The sequence below is a fragment of the Galeopterus variegatus genome, unplaced genomic scaffold (genome assembly GCF_000696425.1).
Source record: "Galeopterus variegatus unplaced genomic scaffold, G_variegatus-3.0.2 Scaffold3511, whole genome shotgun sequence".
NCBI lineage: Eukaryota > Metazoa > Chordata > Mammalia > Dermoptera > Cynocephalidae > Galeopterus > Galeopterus variegatus.
In genome coordinates this window covers 204624-215342 of record NW_007729622.1, presented here as the reverse complement: position 1 = coordinate 215342, position 10719 = coordinate 204624, and positions in this window count along the sequence as shown.

Genomic DNA, 10719 nt, shown 5'->3' with positions numbered 1-10719 from the left:
TCCAGTGCTCTGACTCTTATGCCTTTGCTTTATGATATTACATCATCCTCTCATGCTGCACAAGAATTAAGAGAGTTCCTTGAACCTTTTTAAAACAGCAGATAACCTTTCTGTCCACATGGTGAGGACGGCAGCATTCACGAGCTCCCTTATTTGACTAGAGGCAATCAGACACATCCATATCCTTGATAAGAGTCAGATACAATTAGAGGAAAGCTAAAAAAAAACTGTGTATTCTGAGCACTTTGTGATCTCTCCACCACATGCCTGCAGGGCTACTGTGTCACGGTTTTCATGAACTCCCTGGACACTTAAGGACTCATGCTCACAGAATGCTTTTTTCTCTGTCTTTTGGAGAGCTGTTGCTAAAATAATAATGAGAATAGAGGCAAATGTTGGGTACCTACTGTGCACAACACTCTGTACTAAACACTTCCCGTGCATCAGTTCTCTCAGCCACCCTATGAGGTTGCAACTCGCCTCTACTTGGCCTGGGAGGCAAATGAGAATTCACAGCCAGAAGTCCATGGGGGGGTCTAATGGAGAGCCCTGGCCTCAGTCAGGACCCAGAGGTTTGATTTAAGTCTGCTCTGAATGGACAGGTGAACTCAGGTGGGAGAGTTCCCCTCACTCTCTAGAAGAAAACCAGCAACACTGTACTGGACATTAACACCCTCGATGGTCCCCTCTGACCAGAATGCCCTCCTCCCGACAGCCTCACCTCTCCCTGCCTATAGAACTCCAAAGTCTGCAGGGACCAGCTCCAACTCCCTCTCCTTGGTGGTTCAACTTCCCCTCCTCTAGCAGATAGAGGGTATTCCCTCTGGACTCCCACAGCTCCTCAGCAGTGCATCCTGCCCAGGAACAACAGGCTATTCAGAGACTGATGGTTTTGTCTCCACTGGAGGCTGGAACATTTTTTGTGTGAGCTTATGCCTGCACCCAAGAAGGTTAACAAGGCACACCAGGAAGCTGGTCTGCAGCCTCTCTCTGGGCAGCAGCCAGCCTGTGGACCTCCTCGGACTCTCCTCCCACCCATCTGACTACCTTCTTCTTCCAGAAACTCCATGGTGCTCTCATCGTGCCCTTCTCCTCCTTGAGCCCCTCCCTGGGCTTGCAATGGACTCTCCAGTTTGCGCTCCCACTTTTACTCTCACTTCAGCTCCCTGTTTCCTCCCACTGGGCTATGGAAATGGCTTTTGATCAGTCATTCTTTCTTGCACCCTCTTCCAGAGAGCCTAGTCTCAGCTGTGCTCAGGCCTGGCCACACAGACTGCCTACTCAGGAACTGTCAGCGATTCTTCAGTAGTATAGACAAAGTCTAGTCTAGTGATCCAGGCAGTCTAGTGATCCAGGCATCCAAGAACCCTAGGGCAGGACCTGAGCTCTGGTGCCTTGGCAGCCTGCCTCCCATTGGCCTCTGAACATACTCTCCAAACTGGAGACTGTCTCTCACCATGAGCATACTCTCCACCTCCCAGCTCTGGCTCATATAGAGCCTCCTCCTGTCTACTGGTTTCTCCTGAAGGAAGCTTCCTTGGAGTAACCCAGCCCCCTCCCCACCCATGCTGGTCTTTGCAGCTGAGGCAGCCCCACCAGATCAGGGTCTTTACCACCTCTGCTGACCACAAGCAGCAACTACCCTTCTGAGAAGCCAGGCCAACCTCTGCTTTGCACTGGCAGGTGTGAGGAACAAGGGAAAATATTGAGTTTCACTTGGGAGAAGAGAAAGATAGGTCTGAAGGGTTGTGTGAACCCAGTAATTCAGCTAGCATCCAGAACAGACACAGAGCTGCATGGGGAAAATGTGGGTCAACGTTCCCCCAAGACTTCATAGGACCATGGGAGGATTTCCTACTGATTGTCAATGGGATAGGTGCTTGAATCAAATTTTACTGAAAAGATTTTTTTCCCAGAATTTAATGTGGAATCTATGTCCAGTTCTGCAATTTGAGTTTCCACTTACTATCTCTTAGAAAGGTTTCCATGTCCATCCATATTGACTCATAATAGAGCTATTTTCAAGCATTATCAGAGAGTGAGCTGCGTGGGAGTGGGGCTCTCTCGTGTTCTTTTTCCTTACTATCTCCACCACATGCATGCACACATACACCCACGCATGTGCACATGCACACGTGTGCGCGCGCGCGCACACACACACACACACACACACACTGCAGGAACTTGTTTATCACCAGAGCTCAGCCAGAACTTGTGGAAGGCTCCAGACACTGATGGCCTCAAGAATGTCACCTCTGTCAGGGTATACAGGCTCATGTTTCTCTGGAGTGGAGTTGTAACAGCCAGGTCCTCTTTCTTTCCAGGAGAAACAGGTGTGAGAAGTCAGAGATAAAGTAACATGTACAGCCTGCTCTGCTGAGGCACCTTAGCTGATGCCTCTGCCTGACACAGTACAAAACCACATGACCCCACGCCACCATGCATCTGCCCACACAACCTACAGCTGTCTCTCACCATGTCCATGCTGAAGAAGAAATACTGAAGGAGATAAGTATGCAGTCACAGGCACACACATCGTGTCTTTTCAAAGTAACTATGCATATGTGTGCAAATGCACAACTGCACACTCTCAATGACCTATAGGTCAGTGGTACAGAGTACTTAGCCATGGGCAGCCTGTCAAGAACAGACTCAGTGAAAGAAGGGAAAGATGACTTTTTGTGTGTGAGCTGATAGGGTTGAGCCCTGTCAGAAATTCAGAAGGCCATGAAGGTTAAATGAAAACGTTGATGTTAGAGAGACCAGAGATCAAATCCTTATTCTGCTGTGACCACTGATCAGCTGGCCAAACTCTCTAAGCCTTAGATTCTTCATCATTTAGAAATGGGGCTAACAGAAGTTGTCTCATAACTTATTGTTGAGATTAAGTGAGACAGTCAGTATAAAACACTTAGCTTTCCAAAGTGCTCCTTAAATACTATTATTTGAATGTCCTAGCAATGGGTAGTCATCACAGAGCTAATAGATTTTATAGAAATATAGCTGAGTGTGTATCAGAATAGATGGGCAGTGCTTATCACCTTGAAGTGAGATGTCTTTGTGGGGTTTCAAAAAATACCTCTATGGGAGTTCCACTCAAGATGGTGGAATAGTCGGTTCCTGGTGTCACTTTCTCCCAAAGAGTGACCAATTTTCAGCTATTGAGGAGCAGCAAAGGAGGACCTGAGATCTGCACTGGAACAGATGGGAGCCACTATGTGGGTCCCCGGTTCAGGTTGTTCCCAATTCTATAGAGAGACTTTAGAGCTTCTGGGCCCACACTCCCCAAGCCTGCCCAGCTGGAGAAGGCAGACAGGGTTGGACTTCTGGTCCAGGCCAGTCCCGCAGCCCAGAGAGACTTAGCCTTGGGGCTCCCACATCCTGAGCCAGCCAGCTGGAGAAGATGGGGATGGGGTGGGAGGGTGGAGGGGGTGGGTCTTCCAGCCTAGGCTGGTTCCTGCCTCCAGGAGTGACATAAGAAGCTTGGAGCCCCTACACCTGAGCCAGCCCAGCTGGGGAAGGCAGGTAGGGAGGGACTTCCAGTCCAAGCTAGTTTCTGCTGCCCAGAAGCAGCAGTCCCTTCAGGATTCAAGCCAGACATCAGGGTGAAACAACTGGACTGTGATAACCCCGGCCACAGTGACAAAACGCCAAAGGAAAGATACCAGAAATATGAAAAATCAAGAAAGTACATCACCACCAAAGGAAATTAATAACTCTCAAGTGCTAGATCCTATAGAACAGGAAGTCTTTGAAATGACAGACAAGGAATTTAGAGTAACTATTCTAAAGAAACTAAATGAGATACAAGAAAACTCAGACAACACAATGAAATGAGAAAAAATATACAGGATCTGAAATAAGAAATGTACAAAGAAATTAATGCCTTGGAAAAGAATGTAGCTGAGCTTGTGGAGCTGAAGGATTCATTCAACTAAATAAAAACACAACAGAGAGTTTAACCAGCAGACTTGAACAAGCAGAAGAGAGAATTTCTGACCTTGTAGACAGGCTATTTGAATTATCACAGGCAGACCAGAAAAAAGAAAAAAGAGTCAAAAAATTGAAGAAAATCTAAGAGAGACAACTGGCAACCTTAAGCACTCAAATATCCAAATCATGGGTATTCCAGAAGGGGAGGAAAAAGGAAATGGCATTGAAATCATATTCAATGAAATAATAGCAGAAAACTTCCCAGATATAGGGAAAGTCACAGATCTCCAGATTAAGGGAGCCCCAAAATCACCAAACACACCCAACCCAAAAAGGTCCTCTCCAAAACATGTGATAATCAAACTGACAAAACTCAAAGACAAAGAGAGAATCTTAAAAGCTGCAAGAGAGAAGCAGCAAATCACCTAGAAGGGAGCCCCAATCAGAATAACATCAGACTTTTCATCAGAAACCCTAAAAGCCAAAAAAGAATGGGATGATATATTCAAAACACTAAAGGACAAAAACTGCCAACCAAGAATACATTACCCAGCAAGGCTGTCCTTCCAAAATGAAGGACAAATAGTATCTTCTTGGACAAAGAAAAACCAAGGGAGTTCACTACCACATGACCAGACCTACAAGAAATTATCAAGAAAGTACTGGGTTTGATGCCACAAAAACAACCATCACTACTATGAATATGCAAGAAAGAACAATACCTACCAGCAAAACAAAAATGCTAACAAAAGAGAAAAACAATAGCTTATCTATCACCCCAAGAAACCAACAAATGCAGAAGACAAACAAAAAATTAGAAAGAAAGGGAAAAAAGATACTTAAGACATCTAAACAAAAACCGGTAAAATGCTAGGAGTAAATCAACACCTTTCAATAATAACTCTAAATGTAAAGGGATTAAATCCCCCACTTAAAAGACACAGACTGACTGACTGGATTAAAAAGATAGACTCAACAATATGCTGTCTTCAAGAGACACACTTAACCTGTAGAGACACACATAGACTAAGAGTGAAAGGACGGGAAAAGATATATTATGCAAAAAGAAATAAAAAACGAGCTGGACTAGCTATTCTTATATCAGATAAAATAGACTTTAAAGCAAAAACCATTAAAAGAGGTAAAGAAGGGCCAGCCCGGTGGTGCACTGCGATAGTGCGCCGCTTGGGAAGCGTAGTGGCGCTCCCGCCGAGGGTTCGGATCCCACATACAGACCGGCCGCTCACTGGCTGAGCGAGGTGCGGGGGCAACGCCGAGGGTTGCGATCCTGTTGCCAGTCCCGGTCCGGTATGGGCGCGACACTGAGGGTTGCGATCCGTTGCCGGCCACGAAAAAAGACAAAAAGGGAAAAGAGGTAAAGAAGGTCACTATATAATGATAAAAGGATCTATCCATCAAGAAGACATAATAATCATAAATATATATCCACCTAATATCAGAGTTGCCATATTTACAAAGCAAACACTATTAGATCTAAAGAAGGAGACAGACACTAATACCATAATAGCAAGGGACCTGAACACCACACTCTCATCATTGGACAGATCATCTAGGCAAAAAATCAACAGAGAAACACAAGATCTAAACAATACTTTAGACCAATTGGACTTGGCAGATATCTACAGAACATTCCATCCAACAACCTCAGACTGTTCATTCTTCTCATCAGGACATGCAACATTCTCCAGGATAGACCACATGTTAGGTCACAAAGCAAGTCTTAACAAATTCAAAAAAAACGGAATTATTCCATGTTTTTTTCTGATCACAATGGATTAAAGTTAGAAATAAATAATAAACAAAACTCTTATAACTATACAAACACATGAAAGTTAAACAATATTCTACTTAATGGTATGTGGGTCCAAGGAGAAATTAAACAGGAAATCAAAAAATTCCTTGGAACTAATGCGAATAATGACACATCAAACCAAAACCTGTGGGACATTGCAAAAGCAGTATGAAGGGGGAAATTTATTGCACTAAATGCTTACTTCAAAAGAATGGGAAGATGGCAAGTAAATAACCTAACACTTCACCTTAAAGACCTAGAAAAACAAGAACAATCCTAACCTAAAGTCAGTAGACGGAAAGCAATAGTTAAGATCAGAGCAGAACTAAATGAAATAGAAACATGAAAAACAATACAAAAGATCAATGAAACAAAAAGTTGGTTTTTTGAAAAGATAAATAAAATTGACAAAGCTTTAGCAAGATTAACTAAGAAAGAAGAGAGAAGACCCAAATAACAAAAATTAGAAATGAAAAAGGTGATATTACAACTGACACCTCAGAAGTACAAGGAATCATTAGAGACTGCTATAAACATTTATATGCTAACAAATTTGAAAATCTGGAGGAAATGGATAAATTTCTCGATGCATACAAATTACCAAAACTGAGCCAAGAAGATATAGAATATCTGAACAGACAATAACAGTAAAAGAGATTGAAGCTGTTATCGAAAGGCTCCCAACAAAGAAAAGCCCAGGACCGGATGGGTTCACTGCAGAGTTCTACCAAATCTTCAAAGAGGAACTGATACCAATTCTCTACAAACTGTTCCAAAAGATTGAAACAGAGGCCATTCTTCTAAACTCATTCTATGAGGCAAACATCACCCTGATACCAAAACCAGACAAAGATGCATCAAAAATAGAAAACTACAGGCCAATATCCTTGATGAATATAGATGCAAAAATGCTCAATAAAATCCTAACTAACAGAATACAGCAACATATACAGAAAATTATACACTATGATAAAGTGGGATTCATCCCAGGGATGCAAGGTAGGTTCAACATATGCAAATCAATAAATGTGATACACCATGTTAATAAAAGCAAAGACAAAAACCACATGTTCATCTCTATTGACACTGAAAAAGTATTTGACAAAATTCAGCATCCTTTCATGATAAAGACTCTCTACAAGTTAGGCATAGATGGTAATTATCTCAACATAATTAAAGCAACATATGATAAGCCCACTGCCAATATTATCAAAACAGGAACTAGACAAGGATGTCCACTCTCACCACTTCTATTCAACATAGCATTGGAGGTACTAGCCAGAGCAATCAGAGAAGAGAGGGAAATAAAAGGCATCCAGATTAGAAAGGATGAAGTCAAGCTGTTCCTTTCTGTGGGTGATATGATCCTATATATTGAACAGCCTAAAGCTTCTATAAAAAAACTACTAGAGTTGATAAATGATTTCAGCAAAGTTGTAGGATACAAAATCAACACACAAAAATCAGTATTATTTTTATACTCCAAGAGTGAACATACAGAAAAAGAAATCAAGAAAGCTAGCCCATTTACAATAGCCACCAAAAAAATAAAGTACTTAGGAATAAAGCTGATCAAGGATGTGAAAAATCTCTATGAAGAAAATTACAAACCACTGTTGAGAGAAATTAAAGAGGATACAAGAAGATAGAAAGATATCCTGTGCTCCTAGATTGGAAGAATTAACATTATGAAAATGTCCATATTACCCAAAGTGATCTACAGATTCAATGCAATCCCCATCAAAATTCCAATGACATTTTTCTCCGAGATGGAAAGAGCTATCCAGACATTTATATGGAACAACAAAAGACCATGCATAGCCAAAGCAATCCAGAAGAAAAAAAAAAAAAAAAGCTAGAGACATAACACTACCTGACTTTAAACTATATTACAAAGCTATAATAACCTAAACAGTGTGGTACTGGAATAAAGGCAGACAGAAGTATCAATGGAATAGAATAGAGAACCCAGAAATCAATCCACACACCAACAGCCATCTGATCTTTGACAAAGGCAGTAAATCTACATACTGGGGAAGAGGCTGCCTTTTCAACAAGTGGTGCTGAGAAAACTGGATAGTCATATATAGGAGAAAGAAACTAGACCTGTACCTTTCACCATATACCAAAATCAACTTAAAATGGATTAAAGTATTAAACATACATCCTGAAGCTATAAAACTCCTTAAAGAAAACATAGAGGAAACACTCCAGGAAGTAGGAGTGGGTACAGAATTCATGAATAGGACCCAAAAGGCAAAATAAACAAATGGGATTATATCAAACTAAAAAGTTTCTGAACAGCAAAAGAAATGATCGACAGAGTAAAAAAATTAAAAACTAAAATAAAAAACAATCAACAGAGTGGGAGAAAATATTTGCAAAATATACATCTGACAAATGAGTAGTAATATCCAGAATATACAAGGAACTCAAACAATTTTACAGCAAAAAACAAAAAAAGACCCAACTAAAAAATGGGCAAAGGAGCTGAATAGGCATTTCTCAAAGGAAGATATATGAATGGCCAACAGACACATGAATAAATGCTCAACATCACTCAGCATCCAGGAAATGCAAATCAAAACCACACTGAGATACCATCTCACCCCAGTGAGGATGGCTAACATTCAAAAGACTGAGAATAATAAGTGCTGGAGAGGTTGCAGAGAAAAAGGAACTGTCATTCACTGTTGGTGGGGCTGCAAAATGGTGCAGCCTTTATGAAAATGATATGGATGTTCCTCAAACAATTACAGATAGATCTACCATATGACCCAGCGATTCCACTGCTGGGAATATACCCACAGGAATGGAAATCATCATGCCAAAGGGATACCTGCACTCCAGTGTTTACTGCAGCTCTATTTACAATAGCCAAGAGCTGGAACCAACCCAAATGTCCATCATCAGATGAATGGATAAGGAAACTGTGGTACATGTACACAATGGAATACTACTCTGCTATAAAAAAGAATGAAATACTACCATTCACAACAACATGGATTGACTTAGAGAAAATTATATTAAGTGAAACAAGTCAGGCACAGAAAGAGAAATATTACATGTTCTCACTTATTTGTGGGATCTAAAAATAAATAAATAAATAAACACACAAACAAATAAGGGGAGGGGAGAAGACAGAATAACCACAAAATTCCTTGAACTATTTAAGTGAAGTGAATAGATACGATGTGGGGGGAAAGCGGGGAGGGGATGGAGAGGAACGGGTAAAGGGGAATGAAAATCAAGTACAATGTATTTTGAGAAGTAAAATTTAAAAATAAAACAAAAAACAAAAAATGCCTCCACGAGCATTACAGTGTTTTGGAAAAGTAATGGTGCAACTCACACCGAGTGTAGAAAGCTTCTTCCCAGAAGTGACACACCTCTTTTTCACTCACATGTCACTGACCTATGTAAGTCACATGCTATATGTCCCCATCTGATTCTCCAAGGTTCAAACCTGACTAGGTGGGCTGAGATGGGCCCATTCAATGCTCAGGGCTGTAATGTTTCTGCAGTTAAATTAAGTGGAGGAGAAGGAGCATTGATGAGGGGCCTTATTTCAGCAGAGCTTGGAGCTGATGCTGAAAAGTTCCTCCAGACCCCACCCCTCAACCAGGGACAGTGTCTGGGGAACACGAAGTTGGTGGTAACTATCATAGTGAGATATATCATCCCATGTGTCATATTTTATTTTCTCAGCACTATAATAAAAAGATGATTGTCCCAAAAATCTTTCAGGTTTTTAGAGGCCTCTCTTCATTCTTTGATCTTTTTTTACAAAAATTTTTATTTATTATTAGCATATTCATTCTTACAAATGGTGATATTCTTTGATTTTCAAATTATTTCTTTGTTAAGTACCTCTTCTATTATCATTTTTTTTTTCCTTTTTGTCTTTTTTCGTGTCCGGCAACGGATCGCAACCCTCAGTGTTGCGCCCGTACTGGACCGGGACCAGCAACGGGATCGCAACCCTCGGTGTTGCTCCCACACCTCGCTCAGCCAGTGAGCGGGAACCGGTCTGTAGGTGGGATCCGATCCCTCGGCGGGAGCGCCGCCGCACTCCCAAGCGGCGCACTGTAGCAGTGTGCCACCGGGCCGGCCCTGTATTATCATTTTTGTTAATTTTCTCTTCCCCTGTTATTCAGCATATCTTGGCCAGATTCTCATTTATCAGTGGGTTTGCATGGGATTGGGACGGTTCCCCATATCACTCTCATTAACTTTATGAAATTTTTCTCTGAGATCTATAATTTTACTTTAAACTGTTCGCTTTTTGTAGTCAGAGGTTTACAACAGTCAACAGGAGCAGGAAACAGTGGAGAAAAACACTGATATGACAGACAGACAAGAATGGAGACAGACCAGTGTTAAAATAAGGAGGGGTGTTTCAGCGGTGACTAAATTTATAAAGGCCATTATGTTGTGGCTTTTCAAATGATAAATTATCAGATGATAAAGACCTGTCCCCCTACACCAAATGAGACTTGCTCCTGATAGAACACGTAAAGTTTTAAGTAAATTATCTTTTCAAGGGCCGTCTTTATATTTGTCCCTAGACTTGATGAAGCTGGGCGTACCAGTGACATTTATGAAGTACTTACATAATTCTTGGCACATTTTAAAGTTCAAAACTTGTCATCGTCCTCATGTATTATTTGTCTGAATTCAGGAATGCAAAGTCGGTCTGAAGGGAGCCTGGTAAGTGATCCTGGCTGCTGCAGTAACCCTGTCCCAGCCCCTGAATTGAACCTGCTCCAGTCAAAGCCTCCTTCTCGCATCCAGGTTAGAAGTGACTGGCCAGCTCCTCTCTCATGCAGGGGTCCCAGGAGGGCCCTGGCAGAGAAACTCCCTATCTCATTTGCTTCTCTAACACATGCCCCATCGAATGCATATGTCATTTCTGTAGCATAAGGGAGGTGCCCGTGCTTCATGCCTCCTGTCTGTTCTTTAGTTAGCAATTA